Source organism: Lagopus muta, chromosome 11 (genome assembly GCF_023343835.1).
Source record: "Lagopus muta isolate bLagMut1 chromosome 11, bLagMut1 primary, whole genome shotgun sequence".
Taxonomy (NCBI): Eukaryota; Metazoa; Chordata; class Aves; order Galliformes; family Phasianidae; genus Lagopus; species Lagopus muta.
This window is the reverse complement of record NC_064443.1, coordinates 12804851-12819069: the sequence shown is the minus strand read 5'-3', so window position 1 is coordinate 12819069 and position 14219 is coordinate 12804851. Positions and strand designations below refer to the sequence as shown.

Below are 14219 nucleotides of genomic sequence, written 5' to 3'. Positions count from 1 at the left end.
TTGAAGCACAGTTTCCCAGATTAATAGGTGCAATATCACTATTTAATCCTCTCCTCGGTGACAGGGTATAATGATCTGATGAACGTGCTACCTAATGGACTACCTGAAAGCATTCAAACCACGGTGATGAACATAGGCAAGAAAACTATAGAAAATATACAGATACAGAATGAGAATTAAGAAATGAATCAGCATGTAAGGACTAAGATTTATTTAGAGATGTATGGGACTTTTTCTTTCCCATAAGCATTTCTAGTTTTAAGTCTTTTATTTATATTTTTATTGTTCCCGCAGCTTCACATGAATGCATTGGGATTGTATGAGGAATAATCTAAATTATCTTGCAGAGTAAGGTTGATGTCTCCCACAAATTAATATTAGCTCAGTACTTTGGCAGATTGCACGTATAAATCACCAAAGATACACCGTGCCTCCTTGTTTCAGGATAAATACAATTCCCTGTGAATTTACTGCTTATATTAAAATGCACCATCGCACTGTAGCAATTATTTATTTGTGTTTAATTTCAATAGGGCAAAAATTAATTTGCCAGCTTCCAGGCTCCTTCAGCAATAGGTGGCCGAGGGCTGGGAGTGCTCCTGGAAGGTGCCTTCCTCCAGCACATCCAGCACCGTGGCTCCAACACCTCTCCATAGGGACAGGTTTTCCAAAGGCAGCAGGTGCCCAGCTTCTGCTCCATCCACACACACAGCCTTCTTCAAGCCCCAAAGATCACATAATCTTTCCACAGCTTTCTGGTTCCCTCCAACCTGTGAAGTTTTCATTGCAATCAACGAGGAACTGAAGATTGGGGCTTTGACCTCCAGTTTGAGGACTCTTCATTCCCATAAGAAAAGCAAATCACTTATTCCTACACTAAAAAAAATCTCAAACCAACATCTGCAGATCATTATTTTCATACACAGTCAAATTACTAAATCTGCAGATAATTAACACTTAGAAAACATATATAAAGAAACAAATTTAATAAACAGAGAAAAAACACCACCACAGGAAATGGGTATTTTGCAAGCAAAACTGGTATGTAAAATGACTAAAAATGTTCTCAAAGGAGCAAGCACTGTATGAAGTGATGTTTTTCTCAGAGAATTATTCTAAGTTGAATAATTTCAGTGCTTTATGGAACACAATGAATATAGATTTGCAGGTCAAACAAAGAATGAGAGGCTGCTTTGAAAAGCAGTGGTTTTGAGAGAGACTTTGGGTCACACGAATCCCCTGCACGGTGCTGTACCAGATGCTGACAAAGTCTTTGGAGGTATAAGCAGACAGCTAGCATTTAGGACAAAAACAGTGTTTTCACTGCTCAACATATGTTTGAGATTATTGCCAGGCTATTGTTGCTATTCCATTATCCAACCCCCCTCCCCCCTTTTTTTTTAGAAGGAAATTGAAAAAGGAGATGTTATACAAAAAGCACCATTGCATTGATGAAATGGGGTAAAAAAAAAATACAGGTTTCTCACAAAGCAGGTAGGATTTTGCCCCTTATCCTCCCCAGGATCCAAATGATCTTCTCATTCCTATCCTAGATTTGATGAGTCATTTTTTGATTTAACTTGATTCATGTAAGATCAGCATTAAGAACAACGGGAGGAGAGAGCTGCCACTCAGCAAAGAGACAAATCCAGTGGCTGGAACGTAAAATTATATCACATAAGGGCAGAAATTGGCACTAAACCAGCAGCAAGGAAGTGAACAATTGTGGCATTGTGGAGCTATTGCATAGCCAGCATGTAGGAAAAAAAAAGATGCAAAGGATGAAAGTTAGCAAGGAATTCTTGGCTCTGGAATCACTGGATAAGTTTCTATGCCTGTCCTACAATGCTACATAGTGCTTCCAGTATCCTCAGTGTTTAGGCAGACAGGAAGACAGAGGCAGCCAGTAACACCATTCTGCAGCGTTCACAAATACCTGCAACCTACTTACAACCTGCTCTTGAGGATCTTACCTCCTACATGCTGAAGCCAAAAGTACACTCATGTTGAAATTAGCTTATTAGAAGAAAACAAGCAAACAAAATAAAACTGAACAGCCACCAAGGATGTAAGATTCTTTCTGAAACCACCGCAAAATGCTGATGTAAACCAACCCCCCCAAACACCATGGTAGTAGGAAGTGTAGAAACACTGAATTACCAACATCTTTACATCTCAATCAAGTACCAAGTTGACTTTGTTTTTAATTACTCATGAGATTAAGACCATCAACACCGATTTAATATAAAAACCAGTGCAGAATCCCTTCATATTTTGATTGTTCCTGTACAAAATTACAAAAGAACATTAAAAAAAACCAAAGCCTTTACACCCAGATACTAATAGAAAACAGATGAGCGTTTGTGTAATGAAGATCAAATAATCAGAAACATTTTGTAAACCAGTCATACGAAAACCTTTTATTTTCTTTCACATACTGACAATTAGATGGTCAGTACATACACACACACACACTGCACTGTGCAGAGCTCCTATCCAAGGGCTGCTGAGGGTCTTTGCTTCTGATTCAGCCTCTACTTAACTGAAAGGAAAGATACCCCTCAATCTCAGCAGATACTGCATCACTTCCTATGTCTCTTATCCTTACACAGTTCAATTACAAAATATCAACTGCTTTCCCTCTGAAGCGCTCAGAGGACATAACAGAGATAAGTGAGAACCCATTTTACTGATATGAGAACCAAGGTGGGGAGCAAAGAGACTCAAGGTCCCAGCGCAGGAAGGAGTCTTATCCCTACTGACAAACGTGCCCCCACTGAGACACCGTGGTACACAGGGCACTGAAGCCTAACCCTTGATTCATCAACCCAAGTTAAACACTCTTCTATCATGCTTTTCAAAACAAAAAAGTACGAGGGGAAAAAAAATTGTTTTAAAAAGGCGGGCAAAATACTTTCAAGTCATAGCTCCTAAAGTTGCAAGTTTAAAAATGATATATAGATGACCTGCAATATGGGCCTGCAGTGAGTGAACAACCTGCACCTTAAAGCATTCAACTGAGAAACCTTTACTCGGCTAAAACAGGACATGCTTGTTACATCTATATGGTACTTCCTCACCATTATCTTAATTGTCCTGTTTCAGAAACTAAAACAAACCCACAAAATAAAAACCCACCCAATATCCACAGCAATGAAGGGCTGCTATCTTATTATTACTTCATCCTCTCTTCTCTATTAGATAGATATTTACATATTTGAAGAATCAAAATTTTGGCCAAGTTTATTAATAGAATAAAAACATGCTTTGCAATTTGTTTTTTTATTTTAGTAACTAAAACACGTAATTATACTAATTTACTTGCAAAAATGGAAACCGTAGTTGTTTCCAAATCCTTTGCTTATTAAAAATATCATAATCACTTCACAGCTTTAGAGTCATTTTGTTATAAATAACTGCATTCAGTTTATTTAGTAGATACACAGGCGATGATAAACCGCTTAAACACAGAGATGGGCACAAGGTTATTAAAAGTCACTGTCAATAAATGATCTGCAATATGATTCAATATGCATCGTCATGCTATGTGCAAACACACAGAGGGCAGAGATTAAGCTGTACAGCTGGCCTGGCATAAGATTTATCAATGATTAACAGCAAATGCTTGATGTGAACATGGGTGGGAACATATGATTACTCCATGTGTTCAGTGTCTGCATTACGAGGTGAAGTCAGAGCAACTAGGTTGTGTCCTAATGCAGAAACATAAGATGCATTACCATGAAAACATTAAGAAACACAGGAATTGTTTTTTGTCAGCCCATATATATTTGGTAAGTTAATGCTGTGATAACCCCTAGTTTTATCTCTAGTAACAGATGCAGCCTGAGGACAACAGTACAAGTTATCTTATGTCTCACTATGCCATCTACCAGTCTCCACACTGCTCTCTATCTGCTTGGCCTTCTCACTAAGGCTCTCTTTAGGTTTTAATTTGTACGTTTCAGTCAAGATTCTAGCAAGCAGACTGAGAAAATCCCAGACATGACCACTGGTTCGGGACCTGAGCAGTCCCACCAGACAGCCAGCCTTCTGGATTAGATAACCCAGAGCTACTGGTTAATACACAGACTTATTAACTCAAGAATCTCACAAACAAATGGTCCTAAATAGGAACTGAGTCCCTAAGACTGAAAAGAATTGAGAACACATACTCAGAACTGCTCTGCATTAAAATTGCTTAGGTAACCTCACAAAGTGCTCCCTAGATCTTCCATACCAGGCACATGGTATCCCCAGCAGTCATCCTTGGGTGCATTCATTAACAAAACACACATCCAGGACCTGGCAGCTCCTCCTGGGGAGAGAGCCTCAGAACTTGCAAACTTGAAGAATGTCCCACTGGGTCAGAACAGTGGTCCACCACTGTGAATCTTTTTTATTTGTGAGACTTTGGCCACTGAGCACAAGTTTTCATTGTACTTCTTACAGGTTAAGGTAGAAGAACTGCATCCACAGAAAATGTCTGCTTCTTCAGAAATGGGGCTAAACCATCACCCAGTTTCACATAAGTCACTGAAAATGTCAGAATGGTACAGCTATCATCAAGGCTAAAATTAGAAAGAAATTTGTGATTCCCATACAAAGGAAAAAAAATACTGTTATCATAGCCACCTAGGATCTTACGTTTCATTGTAAGACATCTGAACATACCTTATCAATACGTAACAGATCACATTAAGGTAACGAGTTTCAAACAATTCACATTTCCCATCTCATAAAAAAATGGCTCTATCACAAACGTCTTTTGATTAGAGAACAATGGTTTGAACAGAGGCAGCTTCCAGGGCTGTTTGTCCATGTAATTAGAAGACTGAAGTCAATTTTCAGTCAGCTGCATTTAATGACAAAACTTGTATCCTTGTTCAACTAGTTAATGACACAGATTATCTGCAAAAATATTCCGAACAAAGGTTGCTAATACATTAACCCACTCTGCAACATTTTATCTAATTGGTAACCCCAATAGCTCTGAGTATGACATGATACCATCCTTTGAAATCAGATGCAGAGACCTAGAGATAATTGGGATTGATTACAGTACTCAACAAAGTAGGAACAAAGAGACAAATTATGGTCAAAGAGGGAGAAAAAGGAAAAAAAAGAAAAAGCTTTTTCTCTCTAGACCATAAAGTCACACAGAAATGGGGAAAATTTTATCCTGGATGGATCGTATTTTTGTCTAAGAAGCATTTTCTGCTGTACAATGATCCAACTCTCTCTGAGGTACAGCAGTATCATTTTGTACCTATAGCAGGCATGCTACTTATTATATTTTATTGACCTGAATTTTATTTATTTTTACTCACACAGACTCTAAGCACAGCCAAGTGAGAAAAAGATACACGCATGCTTCCTCAGGAGATTCTCCAGGGTGCAGAACAGGTAACATTTAAACATTATCAGCCACGCTCAATAGCAAAAGGAAGGTATAAAGTAATGCAAGATAGTGGGCCAGGACAAACTCCAGCACATGATCTGTAATTACAGTACCATTTTTGGAGTACAAATCTACCATACATTACCAACTAGAGTACTTACTCTCCTGCACAATAATTTAAATGCATACATTGATCTTGAAAATGTCCCTAGAATGGGCTAAACTCAGTTTGACCTGTGTCTGGTCAGTTGAAAAGGTTAACTTGTACATCTTGAATTTAAGGCAGGAATAATTATTTCTCATTAACACCTTTCTATCCAGATTCCCAAGCACCTGCACTTCTGTGAAGCAAATAATGAAGCCCCACAAATAAGCAGAACAAAGAAAAAACCCATCTTCAGACAGTTTCACACAGCTACAGAGCAGCTCAGCGAGACACGTCTACCACTGCGAGTCCAGCACTCCTTCCATACAGTTACCATCTTCCTTCTGCCAAATTAAATTCTCGGGTGTAGCATTTCAGTTAAAAAAAGGAGGATCTGCTGAATTGTCAGAGATTTATAGCAGTTTAGCTACAGCGTAATTTTTGAGAGCGCAATGATTGAGAGCAGAAAAGCTGCTGGCACATTCTTCAGTTTGCTGGGCAGCATTCACCACGCCACAGGAGTAACACACTCAGAGGATCACCACAAGCCACAGACTGAGAGAGAAAGCAGTTACCAGGTTCCTTCAGCAACCCCAGAGGCATCAGGAGTCTGTATTTCAAGGATCATTTCAACAAAAGGGAGGCAGAAGTGAGGCACATAATCTGCCTGAGGATTTTGCACGTTGGGTGAGCCGACCAGAAGCTATCACTTTCTCTCTCTCTTGTCTGGTTGTTGAACTGAGCACTTTTGGAGACTCAAACCCGAGTCACCTGTTTCTGACTTAAGATATCAGAGATACCAGGCACATTTCATCCGTGCTGTATCACAAAGAACGTGGGCTGAAATGACAGAGATTGGGAAAAGAAACACAACTTAGGTTTCTAATGCTGGAAGCAGACCAATGAACTTACTGCAGATTTATAGCAGTATGACTACAAATGAAATTGGACCGTTATCTCTGGTTTTATAGCCACTGGAGTGGTGTAGGAGGTATAGGGCCAGCTGCCACAGACCATATTTGTTAGGTAGGGCTTATTTCCCTCATAAACCATACGGACAAAACACAATAGTCAGAAAATAATCGTATGGGTTTGCATCCTTAAGAAGCCTGTGGAAAAAAATGATAAGTTTGCTGTCAATTTAGAATCTGAGTCTATTGTTGTACTTTATTTTGCTCAGAGTATAAAGGCATTACATGACTAAAATTAAATAAAATGGTTTCCTTGAGAGCTGTTTGAAATATTCTAATGTATTTGTCTTACAGCTTCATTAATTCATTTCTAATTCATTCTGCAGGTTTACTCAACAGCTGCGCCTGATGGAAACTACAAATCTGGATAAAATTAAAGCTGCTAAACCACTAAATCACCTTATTTTCAAAGATTTCACATTTTCTGCTATTTCAGATCATAGTCTACCTATAGGCAAGGAAAAAATATCTTTTCAGAAGCAGAAAAACCATCAGCCACAAATACTAGATTTCAAGAGTGCAGTTAATTAATATCAATTACACAAAGTACTCTGTCCTACTCTTCCCTTTTTTAGGTGAAGATTAGTTTTCATTTTTAAGCTTCCATGTGTAGCATTGCCACACAACAGGAGCTACCACTTTGTTATTATTTAGAGTACTGTAGCAGCTATCACAACCTGTAGTTTATCTAAGAAGATGCTGGATTTCAAACAGCAGTGTAAGTCAGCTGCAACCAGTATGACTGATATCAAAGATGCTGCTTTGCTGTAACAAGCACCTATTCCTCTTCCTGCTTACAATAAAAAATTAATTAATTAAGGAGCCTTAGGTGTATAACATCTAAATAAAAGGAAACACTGACTTTCAAGCATTCATGAGGATTCTCGACACTGTAGTACTCAGAACAGAAAACCACTCATGACTCATCATTCAATTGTGCCTTGGGGTGCAAGTGCTCAAGTAATGAGTTAAGGTAGTTCATTAGAAATTGTATCTCTGCACTCTTCAGCCTCTGCTTTAGAATTACTGTATGGCAGATCTCCTTTCCAATTTAGGAAATGTTACACTAATTGAGTATGCAGGCTCATGCTCTCCCATCTCTGATTAATTAGCACCACTCTAGCTCTTCACATCAATCTTGTGAAAACCACTGTGACTGATCTTGTCTCACTTGGAGCTGAAAATTACTTTGCCAATAGCATAACATAATACTTGGGTATAAACAACAACAAAGACGGGACACTCTGATGGCCCCACGATCGCTCCTTTTATGCTGCGCATCTCTCCAGTGCTTTTGAAGACAAAGGACAAGACTTCATAAACAGCAGACAAATGCAAGTCAGAAAAATTAAGATAGCATACCACACGCCCTTTGTTTTTACAGTGGTGTTTCTAATCAACAGAAGCAAAAATTTTTGCAGTCCCTGCTTGACAAGGTCACTGCAAAGGTCACTTTGGGCTCTCCTCCCTTCCTTGCAAGGAAGAGAAGTCCCATTTAGGAAAGCATTCTGGAGCTTCAGGCATTCAAAAGTAACTCCTGGAAGATTACTGCTAACACTTGACACAGCCAGACTACACAGCATGACCCAGAGCCACTCTGTTGCACTTTCCCTTCTTAAACTTTGGAAAAGACTTTCTTTCTCTTGCCCAGCAGCCATTTCGAACACATGCAAAGGAACAACATGAAGTGCAAAATGTTTTTTCTCACATTGTCTTTTGCTACTGACAAGTCAAATGGTTGAGCCAAAAAATGTCAGCAAGACAGAGATGAAGGCTGATGATTTCAGGGCAGGAGTGAAGTTTCAGGCAGAATCTCCCAGTTGGGCCAGGCTGCTTTTATCACGTGAATCACAACTCCCATGCTCGCCTAAGGCTGAGCAGCTCAGCTCTGTGCCTCCCAGCTTCCAGCTCCGTTGTTTTACACTTGCAGCTTTCTCCCAGTCATCAGCCCAGATTTCACAGGCCAGACTGTCTCGCTCTGAATTCACTTACTAGTTTTAACCCTGAATTTACTACGCTCCTTAAGCAGTACGTTTCTGAACATACCTGCAAGAAAGGTTTTGCAGCTAATAACAGCCTTTCTCTAATCTCTTCAGAGCAGCACAGCCTTCCAGCTGAGTATCCTCCTATTACAGGCTTGTGCTCCAAGACACAAAATACAACAATTCAAAGGAGATGAGAGCTACCTCAGTTCCTTCCCCATCACGTTTTAGCAACGTTTCAGGAATTTCTGCATGGCTCCCTGCATGGACACAGGAAGGTATGCAGCAGACCAATGGGAACAACAGCAGCTCTTGCTGGTTCACAAGCACCAGGTGGTTTCTGTGCCAAGAGCCCCTTCACCCCCCTGGTGAAGCAACTCACATAGAGGAGAGAACGTGCACCCTGTGCTGCAAGGGCGAACAGAGCTCCTTCCCAAGGAAGTGGCCAGATCTCAGCAGCAAAGTCATCGCTGTGACCCTATCTGTGCTTTTTTTGGCTTTCTCTCTTGCCAAGAACTCGAAGAAAAGTCTTGCGTTTCTGTTATAGTTGTAGGAACAGGATGAGGAACAGATTTCCCATTAAGCTGAAAAGATTTTAAAACCAGCCATTACCAAAAGGTTTACAAAGGCTGAGATTTTAAAAGTGTCCTGAGGGAAGCAAAGAACCTCTTGGAAATTAATGGGAATTAAATGTCCAAAAGCCATGGGCAATTCTGAAAATCCTATCCAAGTATCTAATACTTCTATCTGCCAGAGACACTAACATTTAAAACAAAAGTGATTTTATCACCGGCTAAGAGCCAGTTTAAGTGAAAGAATTATAAAATATTAAACCAATTAGTCTGTTTGACAACTTGACATTGATTCTTCCCAGATGATGAGCAGGCTGCAGCATGGCAGGAAACAGCACGAGCACGATATAAAATGAGAAGCAACTTCTAAGAAGTCTCAGAAAACTGCAGGTCAGAACCCAGACCTGTGTCTGATGAAATAAGCATTTCTTCGTATTTGGCAAGTATAATGCAGGTATTTATTACCTAAGCGTAAGATTTATGATCCCCTTAACTACTCGTTAAATTGCTTCGACGTGCTCAGGTTTATAAATGACATGAATAGCTAAAGACTTCTTCTGCGCTTCTGTCTTCTTTTTTTGTCACCTAAAACAAAGGTCTCATATTTACATTAAGGATATTTCAGAGGAGCACAGACTAACCTTTCTCAGAGCCTTTTCTTACATAACTAGCTCCAGCAGATGACACAGATGGGGAAGGGAAACTGGCTCAGCCCAGGTAGAACCAAGCCATGCCAATTTGAGTGGTACACGAAAATTAAATTTAAGCTTCATTTTACGCTGAGAAAGAAACCCATAACCTTTGAGAGATTTAAAAGGTCATGGCAGTAAACAATGGGGACTCTGAGACACAACTGTTAAGCATTCCCTATGCAATACAGCACACTGTTTCTAAAAGAAAAGGAAAATATGGGGACATTAAGAAACACATTTTCCTGCTACTTCAAACACTGTGGTTAAAATCATCCTTGCTTTCTCACTTGACCTGTGAAATTAAGCGGTGTGCATCTCAGCCCACACGCACACATTTCCATACAGTCACTGCCCTGTTTGCTGTGCCTACAATTGGTTTCACTGGGACCCAAATTGGGATCATAACCAATCCCATCCGCCAAGGAGAAAACGCCGAAGCAGCACTTCACCACAATTCCCCAGACCTCTATTTTCGACGACTGTGACGTTGTAACTAAGAAGATTCAATTAAACAGATTCTTTAGGCTTACTCATCCAGCGTTTTATGAACCATCTCACCTCTTATCAGGCTAAACCAGATATTTATTATAACAATAAGGAGATTTCATACTAATGTCTCACATTCACTGAAGCCCAGAGATATTAAACAAGATCATTTACCGCTGTCTGCTGCCATTTAAAGAAGTACATTCAGAAAACGTGAGGTGTTCAAAGGTTAATTGGAATTAATGTCACTGGATTTTGCTTCCTTCTCCCAGTCTTTGGCACCCGTACTTCCTTCAAGACCTTTCAGCTCATGGGGAACAAAGCCTGGACACACATGGAAGCCAATTGACTGCTCTGAACGAAGACTAAGGGCTGCCCAGGCCGCATGGTTGAACACTGCAGGGTTCACAGAAAAGGCAAAGGATTTAAAGAATAATGCAGCACAGTTTTCCTCCACACTGAGCTAGCAATCATCTGCAAAGCTAACGAAGAGTATCAAGGCAAGGACCAAGAAACATGTGACAAAAAGATACCAGCAAAGAAATACAATCCGATTCCAAATAGGGAATGAATAACCAACTATGCAAATTGAAATATGGAGTTTATTTCTTTGTCTTTGGAGAAAGGTGAACTAACAATATATAGCAGGCCAGATAATGAGAATGCCAGATGGCTGAATCTTGTGGAATTTTGGAAATGAAAAACCAGAGTGCAGTACAGAAAGGGAAAGGCAATAGCATTTAAGAACTTCTGCAGAGGAAGACAGGACGTGTTAAAATCATGCGCCATTTCTTCTTATAGCAGCACCAGTCAGCAGGCCCTTGTATATATGCCCTGCTATATAAGTGGTAAGCACTACATTGCCACCCACTGCTCTAAGGTACCAAGTGCCCCTGCCATAAGAACACACTATTTGCATGTAAACCAATTGATATTTTCTATATATTTTCCTTTTCCTGCATTTTAATGTCACCGTTCCTTGCTACCAAAATAACACATAAGCATCCACACTATCATTTACCTCACTGTATCTTGTTTGTTAGCAGAGCTCCTGTTGGCACTGCAGTTATTTATGGGAAATACTACAGCCTCCTTTTTTTGTTCTCCAGCTGTTCAGCCCCAGCACTGCAAACAGAACTGCAGGAAGGATTTATTCACCAAAGTCAGCTTCAGTTTAAAAATAAGCCGCACTTTATTACCAGAGCACATAACCACTTCACAATGGGAATTAAATAGTGTATTTAATTAAAACAAAAAATAAAACAGAAGTATTTTCCTAAGTTGACACTGGAAATTCATGCATGTTTCTTCCATGAGACATATCCTACCTGCATTGGAGCATAAGATCATTGCCATCATCACTTCCTATCTCCCAAGCACACAAGATGAATCGCAACAGAGAGGTAACCACACAGCACCACGCTATGCCAACCCTGCAGGTGCAGCAGCACTACTGACAGTAGCAGGGAGCTCAAGTCTGGCTGGAAAGATGATTTCATAAACGATGAGTATAGCTGAGGAAGAGATTTCATGAGGAAGCTGGGGAAATACACAGGATTACTGTGGAGAGGTGCTACACAGCAGGGTGCAGAAAAGATGTGTTTGTCTGCCCAGTGCATAAATTGCTTTGGTGGCTCCTGAAGTGCTTAAACCATGGGAGTGTCCTCAGACAGCAATGCAAATTGCACTAGTATGCAAGCACTGTCCCACTGTGATGGCTACAAAAGAATTCATGCTCAAGCCCTTTTCCTGAGCTAATGAGCAGTGAAACAAGCCTCACTTCCAGAATAAATGGAAGGGAGAAAGCAGGCATTCAAGTCACTTATCTGGCTAAGAGGGTCATTCCATAGTACAGAAAACATGACAAAGATGTGGTAGCGAAACTGTATGGCATCAGTATTATTTGTATATTGTGACCTGTGTGCCTCCATCAGCTCTGAGATTCCATGGGCAAGGTGCTCTATGAACACGCAAGAGGAAAAACTGGTACAACAATAAACTCTGCAAAAGAAAGAGCAATTGTGACGGCAGACTGTAAGGTATTGTCTTCATCCAGCAGTGTTTGTCTTCTCAAAGGCAAGAAATGAACGACAAATTCAGAAAGAATCTAAAAAACAAAGTAAAAACAGATTCTCCATTCCAAAGCCTTTCTCTTCCCAATTCAGAAATAGTATTTGCTTCCTTCTCTCACAGAAAATCCAACGGTATAAATTTATGGCAGCAAGACAGCCTCAGCATCCTGGAAAGAACTCAGCCAGCACAGCAGCTCAACCACCATGTATTCCAATCCCATTATTTTTCATTTTTAACTTAACCATCAAATATTTTCCAATGCCAGAGAGCTATTTTCTGCTTTGTACTCATCATTCAGATGAACAAGAGAGGAAGAAAAGAAGAGGTTAGCATAAGGTTCTGGAACTGTAGCAAGAAAATGATACAGTTTCTTAAAACATGCTTATCTAAAATTCACGTAATACCTTTTAGTGGTTAGGTTTTCAGCTTGTTTTGCTTTTAGATTAGCAGAAAAAAGACCTTAATGAGTCTTCTGTGGAATAAGATGAACCAAGAACATACAGGAGGTAAAGTTCAAAAGATGACACTCACCCTGAAAGTGTTTTTAAGAAAGTCTTGGGCCCCAGCTAGATTCAGCTAACAACCTCTTCAATAAAACAACAATTTCTCCCAACTCTGCAGTCCTGAAGACTTTCAGTAATGGCACTTTTGTCTTCAAATTATTTGCTACATGTCCTGCAATACTGACCTCATGCTTTATCACCAAGGCATCCACTTTGACTAAAATTGCTAGTCTGAACTTGGCAGATATTAGGGATTTGGCTCCAATACTGCATCACATATTCTACTGCATGGGATGAGAAAAAAGGCACTGCAAAATTATTTGTCATCTACTGAATGAAAAGAGACATTTCAGTCTTGGTTTCTGCCCACTCATCTACAGCCCTCAGCACCAGAATGGTGAGAAGAAACAGGAGGTCCTCACAGCGCACACGACGCCAGCTGGCTATCAGCATTCATCAGCATGCATTACATGTTCTAAGTACTTAAGACTCCTCGTATGAAAACTATAGTTTTAAGAAGCTGTATAGACATTTATATCCTTTCTCATAGCACACTGCATGATTACACGTGCAAGAATGCTTTGATATTCTGTAAAGTTGTGGTGGTATTTCATCTGTGTTCCCGAAACCTTTTTTATTACCTACACTCATCAGCAGACAAAATGAAAAGATTCTGCAGAAAGTTCAAGATGCTTCTGCACAACAACGCAACTGTGAAGAATTTTTTCTTTAATTCCACCACTTCTTTTCATAAAAGCTGATGATATCACCCCTAACCAAAGATCTGGACTTCCTTCTAGCTAATGAATAAATTCATTACTCTCAACACTAAGTGTTGAGATCCACTCCCAGCCCTATTTCTTGGGAATGTTATTTTTAAGTAAGGAGTTGGTTGTCTCAGCCATTCTTCGCACCCAAAAAACCCCAGAAGTTCAAATAAGATGGATGCTCTGAAAATAATGCCTCCTATTTTATTATATTGGCTCATAACATCAAAGGTGAAAGCTGGTGATATAACAGTGGAAGTTGGACCTTCTCACCAGTATTCCATGACATTCTCTTGCTGTATCCATAACATCCATGACAGATGGCAACACAAGGCCAGCCTGACAAAATGGCGTCTGAAATGGAAGTGCATATGGAGCAAAAGATGTCACTGAATTTCTCCATTCAGAAAGAATAGCAGCCCCTGACATTCATCAACACTTGCTGAATGTTTATGGAGACCAGAAAGGGGAGGTGAGCACAGTGAGGCTGCAGGTGGTGCATTTCAGCAGCTCACCTCCACCGGTGCAGATTTCTAAGAGCACAGCATGCCCACTGCTGGTGAAGATGCATAGCAAGTGGTGGTGACTGTTGAAAAAGTGTTTTGTAGCTGAGAAGCTGCTCTTATC

The 14219-nt window shown here is 40.1% G+C and overlaps 1 protein-coding gene across 1 annotated transcript in view; it reads right to left on the bottom strand.

Annotated features, from left to right (window-relative positions):
• Positions 1–14219, bottom strand: part of PTPRG (protein tyrosine phosphatase receptor type G) — a 377855-nt gene that overhangs the window by 228716 nt on the left and 134920 nt on the right. The window lies entirely within an intron of this gene.